Source organism: Chiloscyllium punctatum, chromosome 41 (genome assembly GCF_047496795.1).
Source record: "Chiloscyllium punctatum isolate Juve2018m chromosome 41, sChiPun1.3, whole genome shotgun sequence".
Classification (NCBI taxonomy): domain Eukaryota; kingdom Metazoa; phylum Chordata; class Chondrichthyes; order Orectolobiformes; family Hemiscylliidae; genus Chiloscyllium; species Chiloscyllium punctatum.
Window position 1 is genome coordinate 21,363,206 of NC_092779.1, and position 23,040 is coordinate 21,386,245.

The 23,040-nt window shown below is 40.5% G+C and overlaps 1 long non-coding RNA gene across 4 annotated transcripts in view; it reads right to left on the bottom strand.

Moving 5' to 3' along the window:
- The window catches only part of LOC140464920 (uncharacterized), a 107,376-nt gene that overhangs the window by 65,965 nt on the left and 18,371 nt on the right, over window positions 1-23,040 (bottom strand). The window contains exon 2 of one of the 4 annotated variants that reach the window (XR_011955021.1): window positions 18,213-18,286. The exons of the other annotated variants lie outside the window; for them this stretch is intronic. This is a non-coding gene — a long non-coding RNA (uncharacterized lncRNA). The remainder of the gene's footprint in view (window positions 1-18,212; window positions 18,287-23,040) is intronic. 4 annotated transcript variants of the gene reach the window in all.

Sequence of the window (23,040 nt, forward strand, 5' to 3'; positions counted from 1 at the left end):
AACTGAAACAAAGCCCTGTAAGGATTCTACCAGTTAACATCCTGAGATGGATGCAGTTTTGGACAATACTGACACCACCTTTAGGCCCTAACCTTCATACCTTGACTGACTGTCCCTACCAAAGCTCCATCATACTCAGTATGTCAGACCTTTGTCAATTGACTCCTCCATGTGTCTGATTCCTTTGTCCTCCACTCCTCCATGTCCCCAATCTCAGCCAGCCTTGCTGTCAACCACTAACTGGTATTGAGACTCCATGCAAACTTCGTGAAATCCTTCACACTCATGTGTAACAAATGCCCCAATCTAATGAAATTGTCATTGTGTTAAACAGAACATTGTCACAGATGTAGTTGGAATGCATGACATGAGCAACCAGAGCAATTGCTTCCTTCATAGTTAAAATCTTGCCATAGATATGCAGGCCAACAGAAAATGGTTTAATAGAATCAAGTCTGACAATTAGAATGAAACTATCAATGGGAGTGCACAATATATACAGCACAATATCCATTTTATCCCATTCTCTTTCATTTTTAAACATACATATATAGTTTTGATTTTACTGACAGCTTAGTCAAAGTAGAATACGATAACAATCTAACACAAGCCTACACAGCTGCCACCAGAAGAATGAAGACATTTTTATTCACCGCATGTGAATAATTATGTGGGCAATATAATGAACTTCAATGACGTTTTTCACTTTTGTACATTTATAACTAAACTTTAAATCTTAAACTTTAGATCTTAGAAGATGCCCTAACATGATGAATAGATGGAGAAATTAAAAGTAAATTCCTTATTATAATGATTGCTAAAAGTGCAATCTCAAAGTTGATAGCAACTTCAATATTATATTCAATGTGAACCCTTAGTTTATTTTTCACTTGGTTTTCAATAAATCTTCCATTAATTGAACTTATAATGGGTCTGTTATAAAGCAATTACAATATTATCTTCTAGTGTAAGAGTAAAACAATATAATTAAATGGTTCATAAGTTTTAAGTTGCGATAGTGAAGTTTGATTACTTCAAATAGGGTCATTTAAAAATAGACACCAGCTTTGAAAGAATTTCCTGACACTTTTTTCTCGAAGTTACATGCATGGAAATGTGAGAAGGCTGTTAATCTTTTGTGCTGCCAGTTTATATCGAAATATCAAAAAATATTCAAGAGAAGCCAATGTCCCGTGATATTGTGATGTTGCCAGACTGCAGTAATTTATTATCAGTATTTTTTTGTACCTCATGTTAACAGAAAGGCAGCAATGTAAATACATTCAACAGCAAAATGACCATGCAATTTTTGAAAATGAAAGTCAGATTTTTGTCAGCACAAACTGGCAAGAATAGTTGGTACTTAAAGCAGTTAGTCACAATAATGCTCAAGGGTAACTGGATCTATCAGACACTAAGAGATAATTGCGATTCTACCTTCTGACCTCATAGGATAAACTCAGCAGCAGCTAAACCAACAATTCCCAAAGGGTAGAATCTGTTCATATCAAAATAGCGATCTTTTAGGCAACTTAAGACATGGCAGAACAGGAATAACTAAGATCCTGATTCAGATATTAAGAATTACATAAGACAATTGTTAAAATTTCAAAACCAATTTTATCCAAAACTCTTCCTATTTCATTTTTATATAAAGTCAATGTTTGCCATTAACTTTCCATACGTATAAAAGTCATTTTTCTATCAACAAATTATTCTTTGTGCAATACAAATGACAGCAGAGTGAAAGACGAATCTTTAGAACTAATTTTGCTGATTTCGTTCAGCGGGGGTGTGGGAAATTTAATCACAGGTTTGCTTTTATGCAGACTTATTACCAGAAACTTTAAAGCTCTGGAGACTAATTGTTCTTGAGGGGACTTAACCAATGTCATTGAGGCACCACATGAAACTTGCTTCTTTTAAGTATTTCTTGATGAGTTAAATACATATTTTGCATGTAATTTTATCAATTACTTTTTTTTCTGGCAATAATAAACATGTTTTTCCTCTCATATTTTAGCAGACTAATATCTCCCATTTTAATGCTTTTTTAGAACCAATATAATGTGCCTGATTAAATTAGCAAAAAACAAATTTTGTAGAAGAAATGCCACTGAAAAGAGACCATGAAATATAAATATAGAACACCATTTTCTATCTCAACACTGAAGGCAAGAGGGAACATCAAAAAAAAAAGAAATAAGTACAGTGAAGCCAAAAAGAGATAAAGGCGAGATACACTTGGAAATGTGAGACATCGGTGCATTTATAACAACAAAGATATGTTGAGATAAATTTGAGCTAGAAGAAATAAGTCTTTCCAGCAACCAAACCTAGAGAATGGCAGCTGTTTTAGATTCAATTTATAGCCAGTTATGCAAGACCCACACTTCTGTAGTATGGCTGCATCGAAACAAATCTCATTACATAATACTTCATTAAGTCAAAATTCTAACAGCATGCTGGGATGCCTTTGCTCTTTTCTGCAGGATTTTGAGACTCCACACTGAAACTCACAATGTTTTGATCAAAAAAGAATTTTTTTTTTGATAGTAGCCTTCAAAGTGAATGCCTTCTCCTTTACAAAAATCATCAGTAATTTTAATATTTCTGGTGGAGGTATTTTTGGTCAGTCAGTCAGATTTCTGGATTGTCAAGAATGATAATTCAGGCCTGAAATGCATTCTTCCAACAAAAAATGGCTAAAATAAGTGAGATTTAGTTTTACCTGCATTTCTAGGTTTAGCAAAGTCAATAGATAGTAGGAATGCATATATTTAATGTCATTTTCAGCATAAGCATTTATTTCTGTGGATAGATTCAATAAGAAATACCAAAATCTAATTATTTGGTATTAATAGATCCAATATATATAAATATTTTTGCCTGAAAGCTTATATTTAGGCACCTGCACCATTAACCTGAAACCTGTACTGAAAACTTTACCGGAAAAAACAACCGGATGGTCTTTACTCCTAAAACAGAATTCATGTCCATATTTGCAAGAAAAACCAATACCATTGAAACCCCATGTGTACTTGCCTTCCTAAATAAGGCAACAAGATTTGAACATACTCATTCAGACTTATTATTAGTCCAGTGCAAAGTGGCACATTGTACAAGGTGGCTGATTGAAAGATATCCCATAAAGGGCAGGTTTCAGTAAGACTATAATCAGAGCAATGGACTCTAACTATTTTTTTCTTGAATGCTGCTCTTACTAATACATCTGCTGATCACCTTTTCTTTATGCAAGTCAATTTGCGGAATATTATCCAGACTGTGCTTGAGTTTGATTTTATTTATTGTAGAAGTTGCATCAGTGAACTACACTGGAGCATAAAAAAATTCATTTTCCTAACTTTAAATATAATGCGATTCTTCCTGAAAATATAGCTATGTTCACTTGTGGTGGACATTTCTGAAACAAGGCCTTTCGTTATGAAATCTTGTGCTGCAGCACATGAAACACACAATAGAAAACTTTTATACTTTCACCTACTCCGGTACCTAGGACTTCAGTGTTTCCCAACTCCGGTCACGAGCCAATCAAAGCATTGGTTTTGATACTTGCATGCCAAATCTCAAAAGCAGAGAACACTGTGGCACTCAGAACAGAAGGCAAATCTTACCCTCATGATTCAGAAATAATACTTGCATTTAAATAAAATCAAACATCTCAAAGTACTCAACTCAAGGAATTGCCAAACCATGAGCTATGACCATCTCTGTAAGAGCAAACACCAATGTTCCATAAATAACAACAGGATTAGCAGTCAGTTCATTTCATTTTAAGTTGCATTGGTTGAGGACTGTGACTGCATTTAGAGAGATACAAACAGAAACAACAGACTTGCATTTATATAACGCCGTTCATAACCACAGAACTTCCCAAAATCCTTTACAGTAAAAAAACTTTTGAAATGTAATCACTGTTGTAATATATGATACACAGCACCAATGTGCACAAAGCAAACTCTCGTAAACAGCAACATTATTGACCAGATAATCTGTTTGCTTAACTATATTTAATGAAAGATAAATGTGATCCTGAACTCTCCTTCTCTTCTTCAACACAGTGAGATAGAGTGCTTTCATGTCCACCTGAGTAAGAACATGGGCTCTCATAGCTTTTTTTGCTATCTCATTTGAAAGAATGTTCTCCATCAGTACTGAACTGGCGTGTCAGCTTAGGAGTCTCTGAAATCAATTTAACCTACAATCCTCTGATTCTATTCAGACTCCTACCCCATCCCATTATTCCAGCTATTACACAGCCTATTCAGGCTCACTGTGCTACAGTCCAGAATGCAGACCCACACTCTTAAGAATATTTTGTGAAACAAAGAAGAAAAGGAGCATTAACCAACTGATGTAAACCAACAGGCATATCAGATAACACTGTAATATAACATACAACACTATCAAGGGACCACAACCAATCTTAAACTCTGACACAACTGCTACAATCAAAATAGAAATGATTAAGGGCAAATATGATTTGCAATTCTACTTACTGAAATCAATACAATTTTAATTCACCTGAAAAACCACCACTGCACCCAGAAACATTGACCACAAGACCAACACATCAGGAAATAATTGAGAGTTTAAATAATTAAGTAACACATTTATTCAACAAGAATAATGCAAACGTAAAGACACAAAAACATCAGAGGCAACTGCTTCAGATTGGATTTATAAAAGCATTAAATTTGCAGTCTGCACATCCAGCCTTTCACATCTGGAGTAAAGTTCACAATTCAAGGCAGAATAGACCAAAATAAACCATACCAACAAACTAAAGCAGTCCATACATTGTAAAGTGGCATTGTACAGACAAATAAATGACCAATGCACCCATACAATCACACAGATATTGCTGAAACAGCTTAAGAAGATTCCCACCTGATCAACGACACCTCACATGGAAATTAAAACAGCCAGATTTAAAACTGGGCTTGGTCTCAAGGTGAAACTCACTTGCAGCTAAACTTTGGCACTCTCAATTTTTACTGCTTATTCAATCCCATTGAAACTTTTTGCTGCGATGTTATGATTTCAAGATTCCGTTTGTTAAAAATGTGACAGCAGCCACTGTACCCTCTATTTTCTGACACTCCAAGATACACGCAGCCTTTCTGCACACTGCAATCACCAAGTGCCACGTGACTGTCCCACAGTACAGAAATACTGTAGTGCCCAGTACAAAACAATCTGATGAGACAGTAAATCTCCTCCGAATACAGCTAAGGCAAAATGTTTTTAAGTCTTTGAAAATCAACTGAGTGACAAGGATAAGGATTCATGGACCAGATTTGATTCTGCACCAAAGCCTAAAACATCATTTTATCATTCAATCTTCAGGACAAATTTAAGAGGCTATTTGTCCCTGTGCTTCATGCCTGCCATATGACTGTCCAGCTACAAAACAATGGAGAAATGGAGTGGCAAACCTTGATGTTAGATCTCCACCTCCATTAGGCTGCTTGTGTAGTTCCGGGGATGGAACATTTGTACTCATAGCAGGAGCAAAACACATAATAACATGCTAATGAAGCAGGAGTGACGTTGCCATAACATCTGCTTCTTTTACCTGGGCCTTCACTCAGTGCAGGTCTAAACAGCAATGAGAACTAGTATGCCTTGATGCAATACCTAGGTTCCATCAGAAAAATCAGTCCAGCGCACAAAGGCTTTGTTGAAGTGCATCATGACAACTCAATAGTAGATGCTTCCCTTCAACAGGATTCAATGTCCCCAAAAAATGCAGTCAGAGAATCATTGACCATTATGAATAGCTCAAAACATGGAAATCAGAGTGACTTTCAATACATAGCATGACCTGTGCCTCCAGTGGAGGCAGAAGGAAGGCCATCCCTACAAATTCTGCAGTTTCACCAAATTTATAGCATATGTACATGAAGTACTGCAAAAATTCAGCAGGTCAGCCAGCATCTGTGGAAAGAGAAGCAGAGTTAATGTTTCTCATGTTGGTATGAGACAGGCTTGCAACATATAGAAAACTATTTTCCTCTGCCTTTGTAATATTCACGTGACCATTTCCCAGGTTAGGAGGCCTGTGGGTGGAAAATGCCCAGATACAGCATCCAAGGTTCCGAATGTGAGAACCACAAGAAAATTGCAATTTTTCCCTCATATTGTTTTGTTTCATCTTGTAGATTTTGCAAGCACCAGAATAAATGGGTTGCCTTCGAGAGTTTGGGGCCACTGAGGGAATTGTCCTGAGGAGTCCAGAACATTCTGACAGATAAGTGTTACATGTATTGACATTTTCAAACGCTGCAGTTAGATGCTGTTTGTAAAGTAGTTGTAATTTATTGTGATGATTCATCATTAGTTTCTGCCCTACATTAGCCAACTTTGTATAGCTATTGAGATTCATAACAATACTTTTTCAATTTCAGAAAGTATCATGATGTGTTCAAAAATGTAGAAAAATAGGTCAGTAAACATTTTTGCCATGCTTGGTATCATAATTTAAATGCACATGCAGCTCTGACTTTGAAAACGTTTAATAAAAATCTATGTACCTGCTTTCATCCATTAATTATGAGCATAATGCTTTAAAATGAGAATGTATTGATTACTTCCTGTACTATGCAGTTTCAGGGTACTGCATCTTGCAAATGTGACAGCTATGACCACTATGAAGACATGGTAAAAACAATGACTGCAGATGCTGAAAACTAAATACTGGATTAGTGGTGCTGGAAGAGCACAGCAGTTCAGGCAGCATCCAACGAGCAGCGAAATCGACGTTTCGGGCAAAAGCCTTTCATCAGGGCTCGTTGGATGCTTTTGCTCGAAACGTCGATTTCGCTGCTCGTTGGATGCTGCCTGAACTGCTGTGCTCTTCCAGCACCACTAATCCACTATGAAGACATGGCTGTGTTTCAAATATTTGATGGTCTGAGCTCAGCAGGTCTATTGACACAGCTGCTTAGGAGAATTATTGGCAATTTTAAGAGATTGTAATAACAATTTGCCTTTTATGTGGTTTCGAGTTATATAATTGCATCTTTCACAATATGGTACCACTCAAAGGATCTAATTTCATCAATAATGCAAAGATGGTTCTTCAGAAAAAATAACTTGTTTTTAAGTGAGTTTTATTAGATTAGCACAGGTTTAAATGCTTCAAACTGCATTTAAATTAAGATGCTTTACTTCCTGCATTGCTCTAAATTACTGTGCCAAGCAAATTCTGGTTCAGAGACTCTGCCAGGACCTGGGAGAATCTGAAGGCTCAAGGAGGGGGCATGGATGGATGAGGGTGTGAGATTCTGTCAGCTTTTAAATGATATTTGGAGCTGGGCTCCTGTCTCCAAGAACTGGGGCAAGCCTTCTAACCAGCCTTCTAACCAGTCCCTTCCCTCAACCCAGCACAACTCTGAACCCATTGTGAAAACATCAAAAATCCCAGCAAAGTCAGTCATGCGTTGACCCTGTATTTCGAAAATAGGGAAGAGCGGAACTGGCATTTCCAACACCTAATTCAAAAATCCAATCCAAAGTTTGAATTTGATGGTAATCACTCAGCTGAATGGTTAACCTTATTCTCTCCTCTCGGATTTCCATCACTATCAATTTACAACATCTGCACTGTTTTGCCTCGATGACAATGTATGATCTAATTCACTAAATTAGTGAATTGGAATAATTGAAACAAGGTCAGTCAGGTGAACATCATAGAATGAATTCCGTCATTGGGGCTGTTAACCTGGTCCAATCAGAGAGTCCTGCATTATTTCCCCCTCCAACTCTATTTTGATTTAATCCCTGCCCTCCCCTTCACTGTCTGATCACACAGCATTGCCCTTTGATGTGAAGGGCACTGCTTGTCATTGGCCACTCGGGTGTTTACTTTCTTCCTGGTGGTGGAAACAGAATAAAGATTTGTGCACCTTGTGTCTTTCACTATGTCTCACACCTGCACACACACATAGGTGCTGGGGAAAAAATAAGCACTACCGCAGTTAGGCGGTAGTGTGGGGGTTAAAAAAAATAAACAGGAGGGGGGGATTTGAGGCTTGTTCTCATTTCCCTGTAAACTGGTTGAACAGTAGGGTTTGGGGCCTGGCTTTGCTGCTCTTTTCCCTTGTAAAATTGCTGCTTCGTTGTATACAGCTGTAAATGTTAGCTGGTTTTTGTAAACTGTTTTGTAATTGTTTAATAAAATAAAAAAAAACAGGAGGGTTCCAACTCTATTTTGATTTAGTCTCCTCCCTCCCCTTCACTGTTTGATCACGCAGCATTGCCCTCTGAGAAGGGAACTGCTCTTCACTGGCCACTCGGATGTTTCCTTTCTTCTTGGTAGTGGAACATAAATAAGGAATTACACACTTGTTGTTTTCACTGTGAAAAAGAAGAAAAAAAGAGAGAAAAAGAGAAAGAAGAAAAAAATACACAGGAGGGTCAGTAGTTCTGCTCACTCTAGTTCTGCTCTGAGCTAGCCGGGTCAGCATCATGTACCGTGCATGTGTAAATAATGGGTGACTTGGTGATGAGTTACTGGCCTTAGAGGAGTTTCTTCAGTCACCTTCATGGCGAATATATTCCCACCAGGTCATGCTGTGATTTGTTTTATTTTTGAGTTGGCGATTGGGATGAACAGTAGATACAGTAAAAATACAGTAGAAATAAACAAATCAAAAAATTATAATTAATTACTTGATCCTGCAAAAAATAAAATTTCACTGGGCTGAATCTTACAATATTTCGGCTCAGTGTCAATTTCATTAAGCTTCACAAGATGTTTCTCTCGAGGCCCAGTGAGATTTCTTGCCATAGCATCACTCTGCTCCAACCGCACCTCTCTCGTTCGATGGTATCTGGATTTTACCATCTCACTGTAGTTGGAAGAGCTCACCAATACTGAGATATTCTGGATTAGACCAGCTTTCTGGATCCTGTGACATCTTTAAAAAGCCATGTGCTCTTGGTCAAGCACCGTCAGTCCCGAGTTGCCCTGTACAGATTGGGGCATTCACTCTGGACTTGCCAGATAAAGGGAAAGTTGGCACTCTGCTTTCGGAGCAGGTACCTGGAGGTCCAGAGAAGCTAGCAGTGAGCTGGATTTGCCCAGTAACCGCCCTGACTTTCATGTCAGGAAGTGCTCGTGTCTAGTTCCCTCGTGTTGGGAAAGGAAGTGATGTTTGCAATTAAAGAGGCTGACAACAGACACTGGTCCCTATTAACATACATCTTTCTGCTCCTGAATGAGAATTGTGTCTTGGTGTCTGGAACTCTGTTTGAAATTGGAAGCAGTTGCTCCTGACTTTGAGAAAAGGATTCACCCAACATCTCATGCAATTCTCTCAGATTTCTGACCATAGCCCACCTCATTCAGACCTCTATAAAAGATCCAGTCCATGATGTGTAAGGGACAATCTGAAGAAAACACTGATTCTCAAGTCTTTTAATATTTAATCTTTGTGTCAAATCAGACTAATCTCTTACTAAGCACTAGCTGGCCATCAGTGCCATAGATATTTGTAATCAATTTGTTCTGGCATTTTTATGCTTGTCTGGGCAGGTGGGGCTTAAACCCAGATCTTTTAGTCCAGAGGTAGAGGCACTACCACTGTGCCATTAGATTCTTAAGCCAGCTGTGCTGTAAACAGAGACTTAATTGCTGATGTTAATATAGGGTCTGCACTCGATAGCATTTATAAGGAAGGGGGGATAACTCATTAAAACTTAGAAAATACTAAGAGACCTGGATAGAGTGGATGTGGAGAAGATGTTTCCACTAGTAGGACAGACTAGGGCCCAAGGGCACAGCCTCAGAGTGAAGAGACAACCCTTCAGAACTGAGATAAGGGGGAATTTCTTCAGTCACAGAGTGGTTAATCTGTGGAATTCATTGCTGCAGAATGCGATGGAGGCCAAGTCATTGAGTGTCTTTAAGTAGAGATAGATAGGTTATTGATTAGTAAGGGGATCAAGAGTTACGGGGAGAAGGCAGGATAACGGGGCTGAGGAACATATCAACCATGATTGATGGGCCGAATGTTCTAATTCTACTCCTGTATCATGTGGTCAAAACTGCTAAAAGCAACAAGTGGAACCACAGTACATTTACAAGCAATCCAACAGAAAAATGGAAGGGGTTATTGCTTATTAGTATCATTCTCTATGTGGAAACATATCTTCAGCATATAAGCTGCAGAAGCTTGGTTGTCCCCTGCTGGTAGGTGATTAGTCAACAGCTGAAGATCTTCAAGTTATAACACAGGAGTTCATGACCTGAGCGGTGGCCTGGCAGATGTCTTTCAAGATAATCAAAGCGTTTGATCGAACTGTTGTGGAGATAATTCCCCTGGCAGGGGAGGCAGTAGTCTAGTGGTATTATTATGGGACTGTTAATCCAGAGACCCAGATAATGTTCTGGGGACCCAAGTTCAAAGCTTGCCATGGCAGATGGTGGAATTTGAATTCAATAAATATCTGTCTAATGTTGACCAAGAAGCCATTTGCAATTGTCGGATAAATCCATCTCGTTCACTAATGTCCTTCAGGGACGGAGACTGCCATCTTACTTGATCTGGCCAACGACTTCAGAACCATAGCAATGTGGTTGACACTTAACTGCCCTCTGGGTAGTTACGGATGGGCAATAAATGCTGACCTAGCCAGAGATACCTTCATCTCATGAATGAATTAAAAAAAAAGGTGAGACCAGAATCAGGGCACATAAGCCACAGCTACTGACATATCCAGTAGGGAATTCAAAAGAAAGTTCTTTATCTACAGAGTAGACAGAATGTGGAACTTGTTATAATAAGGGTTGGTTGAGATGAATAGCATTAATGTGTTCGAGGAGAAGCTAGATACACATGAGGGTGAAAGGAATAGAAGGACAAATAGGCAGTGTTAGAAAGAGGACAGTAGGTTAGTATACCAACATAGACTTGTTGGGCTGAATGGCCTGTTTCCGTGCTTTAAATTCTATGTTAAGACTATGCCAATGGAAACTCAGCAGAGGACTCAAATCTCAAAGGAAAGCTAAGCCATTTTTATATACTCTTATTATAAGCTATTGGCAATGTAGAAAATATTAGCAGCAATGTCTTAATCACACAGTCAAAGAAATTCACAGACAACTCACTTAAGGGCTGTCCCCTATTTCATCTCAAGGTTTTCCCTTGGGGCCAGATTATTTAGCATGACATACAAGCTGTGCCTTTGTACTCAGGGCGCCACTTGCTGGATTAGTTCTACTTCCACACTGTAGGGAATCTAATCTAATCTAATCTAATCTAATATACTTGGTATTGTGATGATCCAGTAGGAATGAGTGAACAATTTTTTTTAAAGATTAAACTTTCTCATAATCCTATCTCACTTTGAGCCTTGCATTATCACTTTTATTTCTAGAACACTAACAGCCGAAAGAAAATGTTTGAATGACATAAGACATTTGTTTCATAATTACAAACATCCAGATGAGTAATGAAGTTTTGGAAGCTGACAGGTTTATAATAGTTCACTTCAATTAATACATGATTTACATAGGTTCAGTTTTCCTCAACTCAACTGCTTCTGAATATTGTGCTCCACAGTTTTGAGACTTTCATCTAATATAGCAAAACTGCAAGTGGTTCAAATTCCCCTCTAGCTATGTTGCTATCTCAGTAGTAAACTTGTGTCATCTTCACCAGCATGGGCAGAACATCACTTCAAGAAACAGTCTAGCTGCTCTCTGCTCTGTAATGTAACGTTTGTTATCAGTGCTTTCTGACGCATCTTCAGGCTGCCTAAACATTGTTAGACATAATTGACCAGCATTGCTGCAGAGGTAACAATGAATTCTCAGTGCCTGGCAGCTATTAATGTGTAAAAATAAATTAAATTTCTGACAAAACAAGATACATCATGAGTTGCTTTTAGTTATTCTATGAGGTGGTCAATTTGAGGATTTTCTCTGTTAGGCTCATAAAAATGGATCTTGTCCTCAATCTTTTCATGAATAGGGTCATAGAGATCTATAGCACGGAATTGCTGGATTTATGTCTTAGATATAAATGGACATTGCCACAGATAATTGAGATTGTTATTGCATGTTTGGAAGACCCTGTTAATCAAATGAATTCTGATCCTGACATGAAACCAAAGCCATGGTGGCCCAGAAAGAGATCAGCTGAAACCACGGAGTTTCATTCCTGCACGGAGTAAATTGTTCACAGAAGTTTAACTCAATTTATATCTTGTTTCTCATCTTTCTTTTATCTTTTTCTCTAAACCTAGCTAATCATTCTTTCCCTTTCTTTCCTTCTCTCTGCACTTCTTTTTGACTTAAGTTCATGCTATTTCCTGCACAGTCATTCAGTTGACTTCCTTTGTTACTGTGATATTTAACTAATCACAGACCCAACACTCAACATTTTTATCATATACCCAGCTGATGTTGCTGCGTTAGTATCAATCCTCATTAACATGCAGAGCAAAAACAAAATTGTAAAACAAAGGGCGAGGTTAAAATAAATCTAACCCCGATTACATTTAGATAATGCCTCTAATGTACTCAAACGTCCTGAACACTTCACAGGAACTTAATTGGGCAAGATGTAACAGATTCAGATAAGGTGATATCGAGGAGTTGTGGAGGAATGTCTTGAGCAATGTGAAGCAGACAGGTTGAAAGAGGCTTCGGGCCTTGTTAGCAGAAGGCAGAGCAGCGAGTGATGAAGCAATTAAAATCAAGGATTGGCAAGATGCCAGAACTGGAGTAGTGCAGGTGTTACAGATTTGTTGCAGGGCTGGAGAAGGTTTCAGAGGTTGCCCTCTTGTGGTGCGGTGGTAGTGTCTCTACCGCTAGACTGGGAGGCCTGGGTACAAGTCCCACTTTCTCCAGAGATGTGTAATAATATCTCTGAATAGGGTGATTAGAAAAATAACTTTAAAAATGAGAGGTTTCAAAAATAAAAAGGAGCTAAGCTATGGGAGGATTTGAATTTAATGATGTGAATGTTAAAACCGAACCATTTCTAACCTGGGGGCAAGCGTAGGGTGGAAGTGGTGAATGAATTTGATGAGATTTACGATGTAGACAGCAGAGCTTCAGATCAATTTATGTTTACAGAAGATGAGCTCCTTGCACAAAGTGGTAAATTTCTTGTGTGAAAATGGCCACAGAATCAATTCCTACACTATGTGAGAAACGGCTGCATTCCCCAATGATCATTTCAATCCTTTGACAGTCAAACTATTGCAAAAGGTTCCCTCCCATTTTCATGTCTCATTGATAACTGCTGTGTTAAAAATTCTGTTACAAAGACAGATCAACGCTGCTGAGATTGGTCTGCCAACTGAATCTGATGCTGAAATCTTCCAAGCTTTTAAAAGGCACAGGAAGCCACCCAAATTGTAATAACCCAAAGCAAGTCCATGCACTACAAATGGTGCATCTCTCAATTCAGAGAAAGTTCACCAGGGTGATCCCAGACTAGAGAGATTGTCTTCTGAGCAAAGGCTGAACAGGTTGAGACTCATTGGATTTAGAAGAATGAGAGATTGTCATTGAAACATACAGTATTCTTAAGGGGCTTGACTGGGTAAAAACTGACATGATGTCTCCCTTCATGGGAGTATCTTGGACCACAGCATATAGTCTCTGAATTATGGGACACCAATTAAAGATTGAGTGTATTTGGAACAGCTTCCCACAGAGAGCTGCAGGGAAAAAGTCCTTGTGTACATTTAAGGCTGAAATTGATTCTTGGTCAGAAGGGAATCAGGTTTCTGGGGGAAGGACAAAAAAGTAGATATGAGGAACGTCAGATCAGCCATGATCCTTTTGGATAATACAGCAGGCTCGAGGGGCCAAATAGCCTACTCCTGTTATAGAGTCACACAGCACAGAAACAATTCCTTCGCCCAACCAGTCCAAGTCGAATACAACGCCAAACTAAACTAGTCCCCCTTACCCGCTCCTGGACCATGTCCCTCCAAACCTATCCTATTCATGTACTTATCCAAATGTCTTTTAAACATCGTAATTGTATCCACATCCACCACGTCCTTAGGAAGTTAATTCTACATGGAATCCACCCTCTGTGTAAAACATTTTCCCCTAATGTCTTTAAAATCTCTCTCTTCTCACCTTAAAAATGTGCCCCCCGTCTTGAAATCCTCCACCCTAGAGAAAAGACAACTATCATTAACCTTATCTATACGCCTCATTATTTTTAAAAAATCTGTAAGGTCACCTCTCAACCTCATATGCTCCAGCTAATGAAGTCCCAGCCTATTCCATTCCCAGCAACATCCTGGTAAATCTCTTCTGAACCCTCTCCAGCTTAATAATATCCTTCCTATAACTGGGCAACTAGAACAGGACACAGTATTCCAGAAGAGGCCCCATCATGTCCTGTACAACCTCAGAGGACTTCTTAACTCTGCTAATCCCGCAAAGTCCTCCTTACTTTGGCTAATGCTAAAATTGGGAGAGCTCTCTCAGACTCGCCAATCCACAGCCTGGCATACTCAAAACAAAAGCACACTTACAGACAATATTCCAGGCACCCTATCCCTGGGTATCTTGTCCTGGGGCAGGACAGACTCAGCAGGGGTGTTGGCTTTGTGGTTTGCACTCAGGAGTGAGTTGCCCTGGGAGTCCTCAGCATTGACTTTGTACCTCATGAAGTCTCTTGGCATGAGCTTAAACACAGGAAAGGAATCGTCTCGCTGATTACCACCTCCCCATCCCCACACCTACACTTGGCTCATGGATTAGTACATTTTCATGTTCAAATCACTTGCAAACAACACTGAGTTGGTAAGGCACTGCAATGTACTCTGGAGAGTGTACCTCAACATCCATCACAAAAAGGAGCACAGCAGCAGCAGCAGAGACTAAGCTATTCAAGTGCTAAATGACATAGGTCCAAGACTGAGTCTGCATGGTGAGGGAACTAATAAGAGGGGCAGACACGCTTGACCTCATCCTCACCAATTTACCTGCTGCAGATGCATCTATCCATGACAGAACTTTTAGGAGTAACAACCACATCATCGTGGTGGAAGCTGTGGCTTGTTTCCACACTAAGCACTAGCCATGTAGTGTTGCATGATGCTAACACCATTGCTCAATGGGATAGTTTTCAAACAGATCTAGCATCCGTATGGTACCATAGGCTATCTGCAGTAACATACAAGCATGGTAGACTGGTTAGTAAAGTTAGATCACGTGGGAGTCAGGGAGAGATTGCCAGTTAGATACAAAATTGGCTTGACAGTAGGAGACAGATGGTGTTGGTGAAGGAGTCATTTTTCGGACTGGAAACCTGTTATCAGTGGTGTTCCACAGGGATCAGATATGATTAGCAAGTTTGTGGATGACAAAAAAAAGGTGGCAGATTAGACAATGAAGAAGGTATCTAAGATTACAAAGGGATCTTGAACAATTGGGCCAATGGGCTAAGGAGTGGCAGATAGAGTTTATTTTAGATAACTGCGAGGTATTGCATTTTGCTAAGATGAACAAAGGCAGGATTTAACTGTAAATGACAGGGCACTGAGCAGCGTTGTAGAACAGAGAGATCGAAGGGTGCAAGTACATAGTTTCTTGAAAGTTGCATCACAGGTTAAGGTGGCATTTAGTGTATTTGCCTTCATTGTTGAGACCCTTGAGTGTGTAGGTTGGGATGTCGTGTTGCAGTTGAGAGGCCACTTTTGGAGTATTGTGTACAGTTCTGGTCTCCCCGCTATAGGAAGGATATTATTAAATTGGAGAGGGTGCAGAAAAGATTTAAAAGATTGTTACTGGAACTGGAGGGTTTGAGTTCCAAGGAGCAGCTGGATAAGATGGAATTCTTTTCCATTGGAGAGCAGGGGGTTGAGGGGTCACCTTGTAGTGGTTTATAAAATCATGAGGGGCACAGGTAAAGCAAACAGCAAAGGTCTTTACCCTAATGTAGGGGAGTTCAAAACTAAAGGACACAGGTTAAAAGTGAGAGGAGAACAATTTAAAAGGGAGCTGAAGGGCAACCTTTTTTCACACACAGGGTGGTTTGTATATGGAATGAACTGCCAGAGGAAGTGGTAAATGAAGGTACAGTTTCAATGGTTAAAAAACACTTGGACAGGTAAATGAATAGGAAAGGTTAGAAGGATAGGGGCCAAATGCAGGCAAATGGAACTAGGTTTAGTTTGGGAGAATTGGTCGGCATGGACAAGTTGGATTCAAGGGGCTGTTTCGGTGCTGTATGACTCTGTCAACAACCTCATGGTCCACTACATCCCCCAGTCTACCCTTACCATCAAGCCAGCAGATCAACTTTGGTTCAATGAAGAGTGCAGGAGAGGCATGCCAGGAGAAGCAACAGGCATAAATAAAAATGAAGTGTAATCCTGCTAAAGCTACATCACAGGGCTGATGGTGTGCCAAATAGCACAAGCAGCAAGTGATAGCACAACAAACCAATCAAATCTAAGGTCTGCAGCCCTGCGACATCTCAGACATGAACAGTGATGAGCAGTTGATCAACTTATAATAGGAGGAGCCTCCAAAGCTATCCAAAGCTTCATAGATGGAGGAGGCCAGCACATTAGTATGGATGATGAAGCAGAGGAATTTGTAATGATCATCAGTCAAAAGATGCCGATCTTCAGCCAATTTGATTCACCTCGTGTGATACCAAGAATAGACTGGAGACACTGGATACTGTAAAGGCCAAGGCTCTGACAACATTTTGCAATATACCCCAGAACTTGCCACACCCCAGCCAAGCTGTTCCAGTATAGTGACAACACTGGCATCTATCTGGCAATGACAAAAATTGCCCAGCTATATCTAGTACACAAAAAGCAGGACAAATCCCACTTTGCCAAATACTGTACCATTAATCTACTCTCAATCATCAGTAAAGTGAGGTGTCATCAACAAATCAAGTAGCATTTGCTCAGCAACAACCCACTCAGCAATGCCCAGTTTGGTGCCGCCAGGGTCACTTAGTACCTGACCTCATTATGACTGTGGTCCAAACATAAAAAGCATGTTAAACTCCAGAGGTGAGGTGAAAGTGATGCTGTCTAGACCTTTCAGACACAGGTTGCCTCAGCAGCTAAGGAGTTGTACATCCCAACTTCTGACCTGATGATGGATGGACGATCATTGATGACTAGGTCCCTCCTGCAGCAACACATTGGATCTGACATGACCAAAAAGATCTTCCTTTGTACCTAGAATGTCTCCAACTTCTGGAGAGATTTCTTCCTGATACCCACCAACTTCAATCTTTCTTGGGTTTCTAAGGCCACACAGAGTCAAATGTTGCTTTGATTTCAAGGGCAGTCACTCTAATCGTGCCACTGGACTTTGTTCAGTTTTAAGCAAGTTTGGGCCAAGGCTGCAGTGAAGTCTGGAGCCAATACCACACTGGAATGCAAAATAGATGGCAATGGGCAGCTTATTCCAGTGTATCACTCTCCTTAAACCTCTTTGCTGATGATTAAGAGTAGATTGACAGGGTAGTAATTTGGTGAATTGCATTTGTTCTGCTTAGATTTGTCTTACTTTTGAAGGTGATTGCAGGTGATTCAGACTTGCTGTGTTTTGCTTTTATTGAGGATATGAACTTCGTAGAATGACCAGTTTAAAATTGTCCAACAACATTCTTTTCTGGATGAGGCAGGACTCTGGAGGTGTGATATGATCTGTAGGCTTTGAAATTGTTTAGCTGTCTATGCTATTTCTGCTGTCTACCATGCATTGGTTCCTGTATTGTAGCTTCATCAAATGGCATCTCATCTTAGGTACTTTGGATGATGCTCCTGTGTGTCTCTCAATGAATTGCATTTGGGATTGGAGAGAGTGCCAGGTGACAAGGTTATAGCTTGTGGTTGCAGCTGATGGCCCACAGTGAGCTGCAAATCTATTCCCATTTAGCATGGTGGTAAGTGCAGACAAAGCTTTGTCTCCACAAAAATTACACAATGGTCACTCCTATCAATATTGTCATGGACAGATTCATCTGTGACAGGTAGATTAGTGAGGATGAGGTAAAGTAAATCTTTCCCTCTGATTGAAATCTCTCGCCCTATGTTCCCCGCCATTTTTTGTTTTGTTGGGTTGACCTCCAAGATCCAATCATGACAGTAGCTTATGCAACCAAGCCTAAACTTAACCCATCAGAATGTTAACTGGCATGCACAGAAACTCTGAGCAGTAACACTGCACTCACCCAAAGTACATTCTGTTCTCTTGCTTCCCTGTGCTGAAGTGCTGAATGTGGAATTCCAAGTACAGATTCACCAGCTGAGGAAGGATAATACATGGCAATTAGCAGGAGGTTTCCTCCCACATTATGATCGGATTCCTTTAGACTTCCTTGGGTCCACAGCCATTGTGGAGGAACTCAAGGATCACTTCCTCACAACTGGTCATTGTGTTGTAAGTGCATCTGAACAATAAAGCAACCTTATAATGACACCAGGAGCTGCACATCCTTGAGGATAAATACCACAGTGTGAGGAGAGTTAGATTGCCCTAGAAGGAACACCCTGGAAGAAGTCCACAACACTATCGACTCTAGAACAATGGACTGAATCAGGCTACATCATGGATGCCATATGTAAACATAAGATTGGAGCCTTGTAAATCTGATTATCATGAACAGCAGTAGCTTGAGAATTAATATGTAATAAAGTAAGCCCGAATACAGTCCTTGACTTTGCCTCTTCCTCAACAAGGCTCAAAAGAATCAAAACTCATGGAATCGCATCAAGCCAAATGATAAAAAGCTTTGTCACTGTGCCAGTAACTCTATTGAGTCTGTTTTGTTGGTGGATTGGCCAGTAAGGTATTAATCACTGAGTATGACCAAGTTAGGGTGCTACTTGACCAATCTGGAGATACCTCTCCTATATTTGGCACAAGCCCCAGTTGTTAGTGACAAGAACTTAGTTCAACTGGGCAGAGGGAGTGCCTTTGCAATTGATCCAGTTTTGTTCTTTCTTAGCTTTTCTGTAACAGTTCTGCCTTCAATTGTAAATAAAAGCAGCAAGTGCTGGAGAAACTCAGCAGGTCTGGCAACATTCATGCAGAAAGAAAGATAGTTAACATTTGAAGTCCAGTATGACTCTTCGTCAGAACTTGCATTTCTCCAGCACTTCCTGATTTTATTTCAGATTTCCAACATTTACAGTATTTTGCTTTTGATTGACTGTATTCAACCACATGGTTGAGAGGCTGAAGTCACATTGAGGCTACTTTGGGACAGCAGATTACCTTCCCTGAAGAGCATTATTAAAACAAATGGACTTTTATGAGAAACTGATTTACTTATTAAATTTCTCCAGCAGCTGTGGTGAGTTTTAAATTCTTGCCTGTGGAGCAATAGTTCAAAGTGCCTGATGACTATTGGATCAAAGGGTGTGTTTCCGTGCTGTACATCTCTATAACTAGATGACTAGCCCAATAACATTACCACTACATCACTATACCTGGGACGTGGTTGGAAGAGGCTAGAAAAATGGTTTGGATGTATTATTAAGATAGGAAACAATGTTGTCACACACCATTAGGTACAGACTTAATCTAATGGTTAGAAATAAGATTATGATCACAAAAACAAATTGTTGGAAAAACTCAGCAGATCTGGCAGCATCTGTGGCGAGAAATCAGAGTTAACATTTTGGACTCTGTGACCCATCCTCAGAACTGGGTCACTCTGGGCAAAACATGTTAATGGTGTATTAAATTGCATGATTAAGATTAGGGATACACAGACTAAGAGTGGTGAATGACTAAGTATTGCAACTACAGATATTAGTGCTCTGAGATGCAGTGATGGTGTCACTACCTCTGTGCTAGGTCACCCAGATTCAAGTCCCACCAGCTCCAGAGGTGTGTAATAACATCACTGAACAGGCTAATGTATAAAAAAAGTCCCAAAGACATATAGACGGCTCTTGCAGCATAGTGGCAGTTTAAGTGCTCACTGCCCTTGATGTATGTAATGTCTGAGCATGTTGATTAAAATGTCAATTTCAAGCACACATAAAAAGGTCACCTGTAGGGTATTGCATGTTGCAGTCCCACCGAAGGTGAAAGTACTTGGCTTACTATCCCTGTTTTCTTCTCAGAGGGGCCTGCTTTGTACTTTTGTTTTGGTTTTGCTTCAGCTCCAAAACGTCTAAATGTTGGCTGCGCAGTGCAGTGTCGGGCAGCAAAATCAAAGGACCTCCTTGTGGGCCTGCTCCTGGGTCTGGCCACTGTGGCTACAAATAGGTCCAGGCAACAGACTGAGCAGGGAGTGGTTATACCTGACTGCCTACTTCCCTTTTTTGGTTATGACTGTACCGTGCTGGCCGCGGAGAGGGAGCCCACGGTGTCCATTAGTCCACATCAGGCCTTCCACACCGAGTTTGTCTTTTACAATCTAAGTGTTAGTGCCACATTAAAGGTCTGTCACAAGTCAATTTTATTTATTTCACGTTTTTTTTCCATTTGGTTTGTAGAAGGGTTTAAAAAGGAGAGATTTTCCAAAATCACAATTTTAATTTAAGTTAACAAGTTTCTGTTGAAGTTGTCTTTGATGTTTTGAAGAGGCTTTCTGCTGAATATCACCTCCAGTGTCCCACTGTTCCACCTCGGCAAATGATTCAGTGCTTCCCCATGTTAAACATCACTTGGAGGTATCTCTGAGGGCGGCAAAAGCACAAGTACTCTGGGTGTGGGGTGGCGGGGTCGGGGTCGGAGGGAGGGGTGTGGAATCTTCAATGTCTGTCACAAAGGCTGACACAGCAACACCATTATTGGCCAAACTTACTGGGTCCTTGAGTATGCACTGCTTGATTAATGATTGCTGTCAATGACACGTGGATATGAAGCCAACAATCTACTTGACCTCATCCTCGCCAATGTATTGTCAAAGATAAAACCATTTGTGAAACTATCGGTAGAAGTGACCACTGCACACAGTCATTATGGAGACAAAATTTTGTCTTCACATTGAAGATACCCTCCCATCATGCTAGGTTGCACTGCTACCATGGTGAATGGCATAGACGTCAAACAGAGCTAACAACTCAAAATTGGGCATACATGAGCACTGTTGGCCATCAGCAACAGCAGAATTGTATTTGCCCACAATCTGTAACCTCATAGCCCACTATATCCCTCACTCTACCATTACCATCAAGCCAGGAGATCAACCCTGGTTCAATAAAATGTGGAGGAGGCCATGCCAGTTCTTCTACCAGCCATACACACAGGTGAGGTGCCAATCTGCAGCAGCTACAGCATAGGACTACTACTTGCACATCAAATAACAGAAGCAGCATGGGTTAAATGATCCTACAATGGATCAGTTCTAAGCTCTGCAGACCTGTTACATCCAAACAGGAATGGTGGTAACAATTAAATGATTTGCAGAAAGTTAAGGCTCTACAAATATCTTGCTTTAAATGACTGGAGAGCTGAGAATATCAATCAGCTGTGCAAAGAAATGCTTCAATGGGTTGCAGATGCAAATGTCTCAAACATGTGACCTAATATTGGAAGCATTCAAGGAGTAGGAGATTAGTGCTCATTCCACTCTAGTATTTTTATAATGGTAACTGACAAAGATTTGATCAAGAGTTGGCCAACAGCTAGTCCCTTTGCAATACCATGGTTATACGTGGGTCGAAGAATGTGGTGCTGGAAAAGCACAGCTGGTCAGGCAGCAAGCGAGGAGCAGGAGAATCGATGTTTCGAGCATAAACTGTTCATCAGGAATGAACATGTGGCTTAAAGGTGCTGACAGATAAATGGGGGGGGGGGGGGGGAGAGGGGGGTAGCTGGGAATGTGATAGGTGGAGGAAGGTGTGGGGGCAGGTGATAGGTCACAGAGGAGTGTGGAGCAGATAGGTGGGAAGGACGATGCAGGGGTAGGACAGTTCAAGAAGGCGATGCCGAGTTGAAAGGTTAGATCTGGGATAAGGTTGGGGTGGGGGTAGCGGAGGGGTATGGTGGCGTAAGATGAGGAAACTGGTGAAATCCACATTGATCCCATGTGGTTGGAAGGATCAATGTGGATTTCACCAGTTTCCTCATTTCCTCTCTCCCCACCTTATCCCAGATCCAACCCTCCAACTTGTCACCACCCTCTTAAACTGTCCTACCTGTCCATCTTCCTTCCCACCTATCTGTTCCACCTTCCACTCCGACCTATCACTATCACTTCCCCCCACCCGCATCTACCTATTGCGCTCTCAGCTACCTTCTCCCCAGCTCCCCACATGCCCCCATTTACCTCTTGGCCCCCTGAGGCCACTAGCCTCATTCCTGATGAACAGCTTATGCTTGAAGTGTCGATTCTCCTGCTCCTCAGATGCTGCCTGACCGGCTGTGCTTTCCCAGCACCACACTCTTTGACTCTGATCTCCAGCCTCTGAAGTCCTCACTATCTGCATGGTCATACAGGGCGTTGTTGAAACAGAAGTCAATTGTGTGAGTTGCCAAGTTTGTGAGCCCAATGAAAATGGATTCAAAGATCGACAGCACATTTTAGATCATCACCATATAATGATATAATGCAAATATCTAAAGCTTCCTCAAATGGTTTATTGAGGAATTGGCTGACAAAGTCAAACATTTGCATAGATATGCTGTTGCTGTCAAAATGTAGGTCTTGGGTACTCTTTGCGAAAGGGAAGGAATCCTCTTATCACAGATGGAAAACTCAATTAATACCAGTTGCATAGCTCACTCAACTGTTTGGCCAAATCATACAGTGCAGAATCAGTCATGGATAAAATAGTGCAGAAAGGGACATTGCTTTTGTGTCTTAGGCAGCACATGAATACAGTAATCCATGAGGACAGATTCTGTCATATATCATCAGGCAGGTCACCACGTCTACACAAGTCCAACAAACACTTCTGCAACTTGCCTTTGAGTGTGGTTTTGCAGTTGTGTACAATGGCAGATCTTATTGGTATCATCATCAAACCATCATTGAGGATAGCATTTCTTCAATGTAGTCATGTTTGTTGAGTATGACTACTTCAGTCACTTGTTGGTTT